Below are 9,548 nucleotides of genomic sequence, written 5' to 3'. Positions count from 1 at the left end.
ACACCCAGCACCAGAGAGTCTCAGGCCTCTGGGTCCAGTATTTCAAAACACTTCATCTGGATCAGAATGATCCATGTTTTGTAATCCCTTTTTTTGCTATCCCAGATAAATTGATCTTGTACTGTAGGTTTTGTCCTGTTTTTTCAAAGAATTTCCAGATAGTATCACAAGGACACTACGACATGTGGACAGGAGGAGCCAGGATTTGACCTGTGACCCTACAAATTATGGACGATCCGCTCTACCTCCTGAGCCACAGCCGGCACAAATAACAGGTGTGGTTTTAAGGAGAAGAAAGCAGAAAGAAGGTGGATGTTTGATATTAGGAGAATAAAGAACCAGTTGGACTTGAAGCTTGGGTTCATCTTTTCAACAAACCAAAACAGTGAGTGAGTCCTGACCAAAAATCAACTGCTCTACTGTGAGGTGGACCTCACCAAGATGGCCGCCCAGTCTACCCAGCAGGTACTGATCAATGTCCAGGATGTGATGGTGCTGGAGGAGAAAGAGAGATCTACCCTGAGCATCTTCACATCAAGGAGATCTACCAAGCTGTGAAGAGGGATCTGCTGGCTGAGTAAGGATCCATGGAGGATCTCCAGAGAACCATGGGCAGAGATGAGCTCCTCTTCACAAGGGTCAGTCTGCACCCAGAGAGCCAGAGGCAGCGATGACCTCCTCTTCACAAGGAACCTGGTTAGTCTGCACCCAGAGATGACCGCCTCTTCACAAGGAACCTGGTCAGTCTGCACCCAGAGATGACCTCCTCTTCACAAGGAACCTGGTCAGTCTGCACCCAGAGATGACCGCCTCTTCACAAGGACAAGGGTCAGTCTGCACCCAGAGATGACCGCCTCTTCACAAGGAACCTGGTTAGTCTGCACCCAGAGATGACCTCCTCTTCACAAGGAACCTGGTCAGTCTGCACCCAGAGATGACCGCCTCTTCACAAGCAGCCTGGTTAGTCTGCACCCAGAGATGACCTCCTCTTCACAAGGAACCTGGTTAGTCTGCACCCAGAGATGACCGCCTCTTCACAAGGAACCTGGTCAGTCTGCACCCAGAGAGCCATGGGCAGAGATGACCTCCTCTTCACAAGGACAAGGGTCAGTCTGCACCCAGAGATGACCTCCTCTTCACAAGGACAAGGGTCAGTCTGCACCCAGAGATGACCGCCTCTTCACAAGGACAAGGGTCAGTCTGCACCCAGAGATGACCTCCTCTTCACAAGGACAAGGGTCAGTCTGCACCCAGAGATGACCGCCTCTTCACAAGGAACCTGGTTAGTCTGCACCCAGAGATGACCTCCTCTTCACAAGGAACCTGGTCAGTCTGCACCCAGAGATGACCGCCTCTTCACAAGGAACCTGGTTAGTCTGCACCCAGAGATGACCTCCTCTTCACAAGGACAAGGGTCAGTCTGCACCCAGAGATGACCTCCTCTTCACAAGGACAAGGGTCAGTCTGCACCCAGAGATGACCTCCTCTTCACAAGGACAAGGGTCAGTCTGCACCCAGAGATGACCGCCTCTTCACAAGGACAAGGGTCAGTCTGCACCCAGAGATGACCTCCTCTTCACAAGGACAAGGGTCAGTCTGCACCCAGAGATGACCGCCTCTTCACAAGGAACCTGGTCAGTCTGCACCCAGAGATGACCGCCTCTTCACAAGGAACCTGGTCAGTCTGCGCCCAGAGATGACCGCCTCTTCACAAGCAGCCTGGTCAGTCTGCACCCAGAGATGACCGCCTCTTCACAAGGAACCTGGTCAGTCTGCACCCAGAGATGACCTCCTCTTCACAAGCAGCCTGGTCAGTCTGCACCCAGAGATGACCTCCTCTTCACAAGCAGCCTGGTCAGTCTGCACCCAGAGATGACCTCCTCTTCACAAGCAGCCTGGTCAGTCTGCGCCCAGAGAGCCATGCCAACAGAAGACATCAGTGGGGTGAAAAGCCTGTAGTGCACCACTACTGAAATTAATTCATATTTTATAAAATAATGATTTGGATTTTCTCATTGGACGTGCTGGATGATTTGACAGCACTGATTTGTTCTGTCCTCCCAAGCCTCTGAAGGCCAGCTGGGATCATGTAATACCTAATACGCATCATGTTATGATACAGAATAGCTGGGATAATGTAATACCTAATACGCATCATGTTATGATACAGAATCTCAAACAGAGGAGTGCACTTAACTCGGTTAGCTCAGATTCTTATACTGGTATCATTGAGGATAACCAAGATAACCCCAGAATCCTTCACTTCATCATAAACTCTCTGCTCAAACCTCCAGGTGATACCATACTGATGGTATCACCTGGAGGTTTGAGCAGAGAGTTTATGATGAAGAGAAGGATTCTGGGGTTATCTTGGTTATCCTCATCCTTGGTTATCCCCCATGATGTATTTTCCAATGGAAATCGTATAGCGTTGATGCTGAACTGTCATGGCGATGCTGTTCCCTTGGCCCTCTGATCCATGCTCCCCCAGTCTGAAGGCCGTTCACTCCAGTTCATGAGAATTTGATTGTGAAGCTTGTCTCTGGGATGAAGCTAGTCTCTGGAATGCACCCCACCACCTGCAACCGACATCATTTCCTGTCTGTCTGGGTTAAAGTGCATCTCCCTAGCGTCCGCCCCCTCATTGTTAAAGCCATCACCCTGTCCTTTCAATCTTGCTCCATCACTCCTGCCCTAACGAAGCCTCTCGTAGTCTGAATTGAATCTGATTGGACCGGGATTCAGATCCGTTACCACTGATTGGGCAGTAATAAACTAATACCACGGCTTATCCCCAAAACCTACATCCGCTGAGTGAGATTAATCTCAATGGGACTAAACTGGTCAAATAAACACACGAAAAAAACAAAAACAAAATGTATGTTATTTTATTCAGGTAGCCTAGCGAGAGTCATTTCCCTCCAGATTTGCATGGGCCTGGCACTATCAGCATTATCAAAGACAAGGTTTAGCCTTCTGAGACTAGTGCATCATCTCTTTACTTCTTAGGGCTCATGGACTGAGGTTCAACAGATCTTGCTAATAGCCTTTGCTTACATTGACGTGTCCCAATTTGCAGTTGTTAGTTAATACAGGCTTCCTAGGTGCAATGTGCATATGAAAAATGAATTAAGGGCAGATGGATATGTTCTGAGTAGCAGCCAGCCAGCCCATTTAATTCATGAACGATCAAACTGGATTTTGCCATGACACGTTACGTAAACAATAACAGCCATAAACAGGTATTATCCAATAGCACATGAGCCCTATGATTCACATGACCCCCTACTGAGCCACATCACTGAGTAAGACCCATCCCAAGAATATCCTAATTCCCTTAATGTTACAAAAACATATCCTACGCTACATAATGACATAGCTCTGTGTGTGTGTGTGTGTGTGTGTGTGTGTGTGTGTGTGTGTGTGTGTGTGTGTGTGTGTGTGTGCGTGTGTGTGTGTGTGTGTGTGTGTGCGTGTGTGTGTGTGTCTGTTCTGATCCTGGCAGTGTTTGCAGTCCACACACCTGTCTCTGCACTGTGAAGGCTACTGTATACCATCATAAATTACCTCTCCGCCGGTTACCTAACCTGTACCACGTTCAGATATCTTCACACGACCCTCCAATATTCATGGTGTGAAGTATGTACAGCTACCCACCCCCTCGGAATCAGAATGCCTCTCAGACAGTGGACAGAGGACTGGGAACCATGTGTGAGCGGGCAGGAGTGGCTAGTGAGCTAGCTAGTCTGTAACTGGGTCATTTTGCCTCTGGCAAGGCCCCTTGCGTGCTGTTCTGTCCAGTCTGAGGGCAAGTTTTCATAGTGCCACTATTCATCCACACAACAGGGGGAGAGAGGAGTGTTTAACCCACATTCTGAGATAACAACATAGCTGGCCTCTACAGCATGGCCCAGATCATGTTCTCTGGCCAGCCATAGTGCTCTGGGCTCTCCCCTTGTCCAGACAGGAAAGCAACCAATTTGCTCATCCATTGTAAACCCAACTTTACAGTGTAGCGAAGGCTACATTACTGTAGTTTCTAATTGTAGTCTTAATTGTAGTCCTAATTCTCAATTTCTGTGGCCTAGATTCCCACAGCAGTGTGAGGTTGCAGAGAGGAGAATATGGCTATAGACTATAAGGTTGTAAATGACCTTTGATTGGTTGTTGGCACAGGAACACGAGGGTTACAGTGTCTTATCATCAACAACATCATAAATGAGCAGGTCAAGGCTGTGCGCTTATGTGAGAATCTGTAGCCAAAAGACTTCTGGTGATACACCGACCTTCCTGGTATCATTTTATCTGTATGGTCCTTAAAGGTGCAGTGTGCAGTTTGTGATTTCCTCATAGATTTAGGATTATTATTTATTTTTTATTGAGATTTTGAAAAATGCAACAGACAAAATTCCCGCCCTCCCTTCAGGGCTTCCTCCAAAGCCCCTCCTCAAAACTGGGGGAAAACAAATGACACTCGCTAGGCAGGTTGGTAGGCTGACAGGCAGGTAGGCCATCCAATCAAGTGATTGGACGCTCTTATTACAGTCCTGCGACTTCCACAGATTACACATTTATTTCATTTTAGTGTCAGAGCACATCATTTATTGATTGCTGTCGGGAACTCAGGATGTAATGAGAATTGCAAAAAAATTAACAAAAAGTGTTTCTGGGCCAAACAGCGTACTGCATCTTTAATCGGTCAGAGGGACTAGCTTCAACTTCTGTGATGTGCCAATGTTGCCATGGCATCTAGTATTCAGTTAGGACAGCGAGAATGTCTGCACACTGTAAGTAGCTCCCACAGCTAGTTTAATTAATAGGGCACAGCACCATGAGTGCACCTGAAGAAGGCCATTTGCATTTCCATCTTTAAGAAAAAACTGAAAATACAACTTCTATCAACTTTATATCATCCTGTACTCCAATGTTATTCTTATTATTTATTGTATTCATTTATACTGATGTTGAATGTAATGTAATACTGGGTTTGTCTCTATTGTCTGTTATATGTCTGTTAAGTGTTTGTTATGTGTTTGTTATATGTTGTTGTACACTGCTGTTGACCATTTGCCACTGTGTTTGTGGGAGACTGGCCCCCTACTAAAAGCTTTAAATAGCTTCCTTGGGGTGACCCTTTCATACATCTTTGACATAAAGTATGCTCCATGATGATGATGATGATGTATGAATAAACCAACCAAACCAAAATAAATAAATAAAAACCTGAAGAAGGCCATTTGCACCTGAAGAACATCATGTGTGTCAGAACGTTGTGCCTTATTTATTAAACTCACAGTGGGAGCTACTTACAGTGTGCGGACATTCTCTCTGTCCTAAGGTGTTTTTTTTTTGTTTTTTTTTTGTCGAGCACCTGTTGCACTATGTGTGTGCGTTCCTCCGCTGCTACATCTAGTATTTAGTACCATTATCACTATAATCTATTTTTTGTTATGATTTTTTTTTTTTTTTTTTTTTTAAAGTCAAATCAGGAATATGGATATGAAGCTGCTTTTCTGATATGATACAGAATTTACATTCTAATGCACACTGGTCTTAGCTTATCTTTTCCTCCCAAGAAACCAATACAAAAAACTCACAGAAGAACAGATGCTCTTCAGTCCTGTCCCTGAGCAAGACCTGGCCTGAGCGCTTGGACCTGGTCCCCGGACGCCACTGACGAGGCTGCCCACTGCTCCTGGCTCACTGCTCCTGGCTGCCCACTGCTCCTGGCTGCCCACTGCTCCTGGCCCACTGCTCCAGACTGCCCACTGCTCCTGGCTGCCCACTGCTCCTGGCTGCCCACTGCTCCTGGCTGCTCCTGGCTGCCCACTGCTCCTGGCTGCCCACTGCTCCTGGCTGCCCACTGCTCCTGGCTGCCCACTGCTCCTGGCTGCTCCTGGCTGCCCACTGCTCCTGGCTGCTCCTGGCTGCCCACTGCTCCTGGCTGCTCCTGGCTGCCCACTGCTCCTGGCTGCCCACTGCTCCTGGCTGCCCCTGGAGGAGGACAGCTAGGATGGGTGAAATGTAGAGGATACATTCCAACAGCGACCGCTTAAAATGCATGTGTTGGTGTGTTCCATGTCGCCGCTCATGTCTGTGTGTTGGTGTGTACTGTAATTGCCTTGTGGTCAATAAAACAACCTCCAGGGTCCTGTGTATTCATTCTACTTCAACACCAAGAGGTGTTGTTTCAGAACAGGGCACTAGAGGGCGGTCAAAGCTAAATATTCACTAATAGTGGATTCTGCTGCACCTAGCCCAGTATCTTTGGATCAGGTGCTACAGTACATGACATCCTTTATGATTTGGGAGAATATTGCTTCTGATATGTATAAAGCAGACTCACACGTATTCTGTGGGTGGTGTTAAATGCACAAGAAATCTAAAACAGTAACTGCATGTGTGTTCTGGAATTGCTGTAGTAGTCCATAAAAGTGCATCAAGCACTTCTCCCAAGTCACACTCCACCACAGATGTGCTTGAATCCTTCACCTCGGGCTGTGATTGGCCCTCGGGCTCAGGCACTTCCTAATCGTCCGTTTGGTCTGTGAGATATGACAGTTCAACCTGAGCTCCTCTCAAAACTTAAAGATTAACTCTGAGGGGAAAGTTTTTTCCTCATCTTATGTGCCTACTGCTTGGCCTTGAAGTAAAGTTCTAATTCTTTATTGGCAATGTGCCATCACATGGACCTAGAGTCCCTTAACCAAACTGAGGTATTAAGTCTGGTGGATACTTGAGGAAATCCAACCCCATGAGTTAAGCCAGGGAAGTAATTATGGTTGTCTGGGAACTGAGGCCTGTACCCGCTGAAACTCTCTTCCTCTCTCTCTTCCTCTCTCTTTCTCCCTCTCTTTCTCTCTTTCTTTGTCTGGTGCTCTGTCTCTCTCCCACGCACTCCACACACACACACACACTCTTTGTCAGTCTCTCTCACTCTGTTGCTCTTTCTCTTTCTCTCTCTCTCTCTCTCTCTCTCTCTCTCTCTATCTATCTATCTATCTCTCTCTCTCTCACACACACACACACACACACACACACGCCTTGTCCACCTTCCACTTCATTGCTGCAGTGCTAAAAAGAGGGGGCAATCAATCCCGTCTCCCTACCTGCCAGAGTCTGACCACTGCATTCATCCCGGTGTGATGTCTCCCCTTAGGGTTAGGGTTAGGGTTACAGTGATGTCTCCCCTTATAGCCACAACTCTGTCTGTCTGCTGTCGAGGCTTCTAGCTTTGACGAAGGCTAAGGACTTAAACAGAAGTGTTGCTTTTAGCCAAGGGGTAAGTAGCTGTGGTCGATGTCAAAAGCTGTGAGTTGTTCTAACGTGCATAGTTCACACAAGGCGTCAAGAAGCGTGTTGGATTGGTTCTGTCACATCTCACATCGTGTCCCTTATATCCCAAAGTCTGGCTTGTCAGAGAGGAGAGGACAGAGTTTTTTTGGAGGATTGTCTGTGACAGTTCTATATCTAGACTGAAGTCAGCGCTGATGTTGCCTGGCGTGCAGTCGGTCTATTTTGGTCGACTACTTTGAGACACGAGAAGGAGATAAAAAGGTGAAGTTGTTCAGTAAAACTGAAGCATCTCCTATCAAGTCACTGCAGTGACTCATGCAGTAATTATCAATATATTTGATGAATCAAGACAAGCAAATTTGAGGCATATGGAAATAATCAGCAAAATGGGGAGTTTAGTCTATTAGATGTCTGGTTAGATGAGGGAATCTACTGTAAGTATAGTTACAGAGTGGTTGTTGAAGAGAGACAAAAACATCAACAATCAAAGCTAGAACTTACTGTAGAAGCCAGAAGTTGTTAATTCAATAATCATAGAACTGTCAAAACAGGCAAAGCTTTAGAGCGTTCCGATTGGCTCAACTATATTACAGTAACTTAGTACTACAGTATTTATCTAATATACTTTTTTATTCCTGCTTTTGGTTTATTTCATGTCTATTTTTATGTGAAGCACTCCGTGCACGTGAGTTCTCTGTTGTAAAGCACTTTGAGATGCATTTATTTGTAGTGAAGGTGCTACACAAATAAAGTAACTATAGTTACTTTTATTATTATTGGTATTATTATTATGATTATGATTATTATTATTATTATTACTTCTTTCTGCTGTGCCAATATGACGTTGTATATATTGCAATTAGTAGCTGATTCACTGAAGTATTGTTCAGTGTCAGTCACAATGTCCACAATCTCAACTAAAAAAGCAAAAACACACCAGTGCATCTGTTCATTAGCATGAGACTATGAGGTGGTTTAGACAGTGGATATAGACCCATTTCTATGTTAGTGTCCTCTTTTCACCGATAGCTGTCCAAATTCCACTGTGTGTTTTCCTCCAACAGGAAATAGGCTTAGCATTCCTCAGATTGCGACATATATTCCTTCAGACCTTGCCAAGCAGCTGCGCTCAGCCCCCAGACTCTCCTCTGAGCTGTCCTCTGCTCTCATATGGGCTGCACTGTAATCACTCGCTTTTCCTTTCTTCACATACAACTGATATGTTCAAATGTTACCCATTCAATATGCATGTATTTTGTATTTTGCACTGTCTCTGCACTGTCCTGTCTAGTCCTTGCACCCTGTCTAATGTTGTCTCCATCAGTGCACCAACTGACAATAACAAATCCCTAGTATGTGTAAAAGCTACCTGGCAATAAAGTGATTCTGATTCATTTGCAGTGCAGGGAGAGAGAGGAAAAATAATCATCACAAGCATTGATTACAAAGCTCTGTCGTTCTCTCTAGATTGCTCACTGTCATGCAATGGGAGAAAGCTGCTAGAAAGGCAATATTTTATCGAATGAGATACAGCACTTCATATTTCATATTTCAATGCGACCCCATGTTTTCATTTTTATCCCTAGTTTTTCTAAGCATCCACCCACGCTCCTGTCACAGTGTATAAGCGCCACCAGATTAAACTGGGAATTGACTAAGCTGTTTTTTTCTGATTGGTAGCTAGTTCTAGTTAGTTAGTTAGAGGTTTTATTGTCCCCTTAGGGAAACTGGTGTGCTGTAAGAACACCTCACGCAAGGCATCATACATACATACATAGTATCCAGGGTTACGGCCGGGCCAGTTTAAGAGGATCCTTCTAATGTTGTTCTTCCAGGGGATGAGAATTGATTGGCCTGCCATCTGGCTTTAAAGGCCGGAGTTCCTCGTAGCTCATTACAGCCCCAGTAATTTCAAATTCAGTGTTGAGTGAGCTGTGATGGGCATATACAATCCAGTCTACAATGAGGATAACAGGTTGTCCATCATTGCCGTTAAAAGCTTCCCCCTCACGCCAGTTCCGTGACTGACTGGCTCGACCATGTGCATTAGGCCTACAGTACTAAAGGTAGATCTGGCACTTTGTAGGGCCTGCAGCCTACGCACGTTGTGTGGGGAGAAAGGGGGTCGTGTTTCGGTCCTGCTTCAAACCCAGGTCTCCTTGTGTGCAAAACCTGCACTACGTTCTGGTCTCAGGTAAGTTCCAGTTATTCATCCTCACAGACCGGGGCGGTATGTAGCTCGGGAGGTAGAG

This window comes from Borostomias antarcticus (assembly GCF_949987555.1).
Source record: "Borostomias antarcticus genome assembly, chromosome: 14".
NCBI classification, from domain to species: Eukaryota; Metazoa; Chordata; class Actinopteri; order Stomiiformes; family Stomiidae; genus Borostomias; species Borostomias antarcticus.
Note: the sequence above shows the minus strand (reverse complement) of the source record.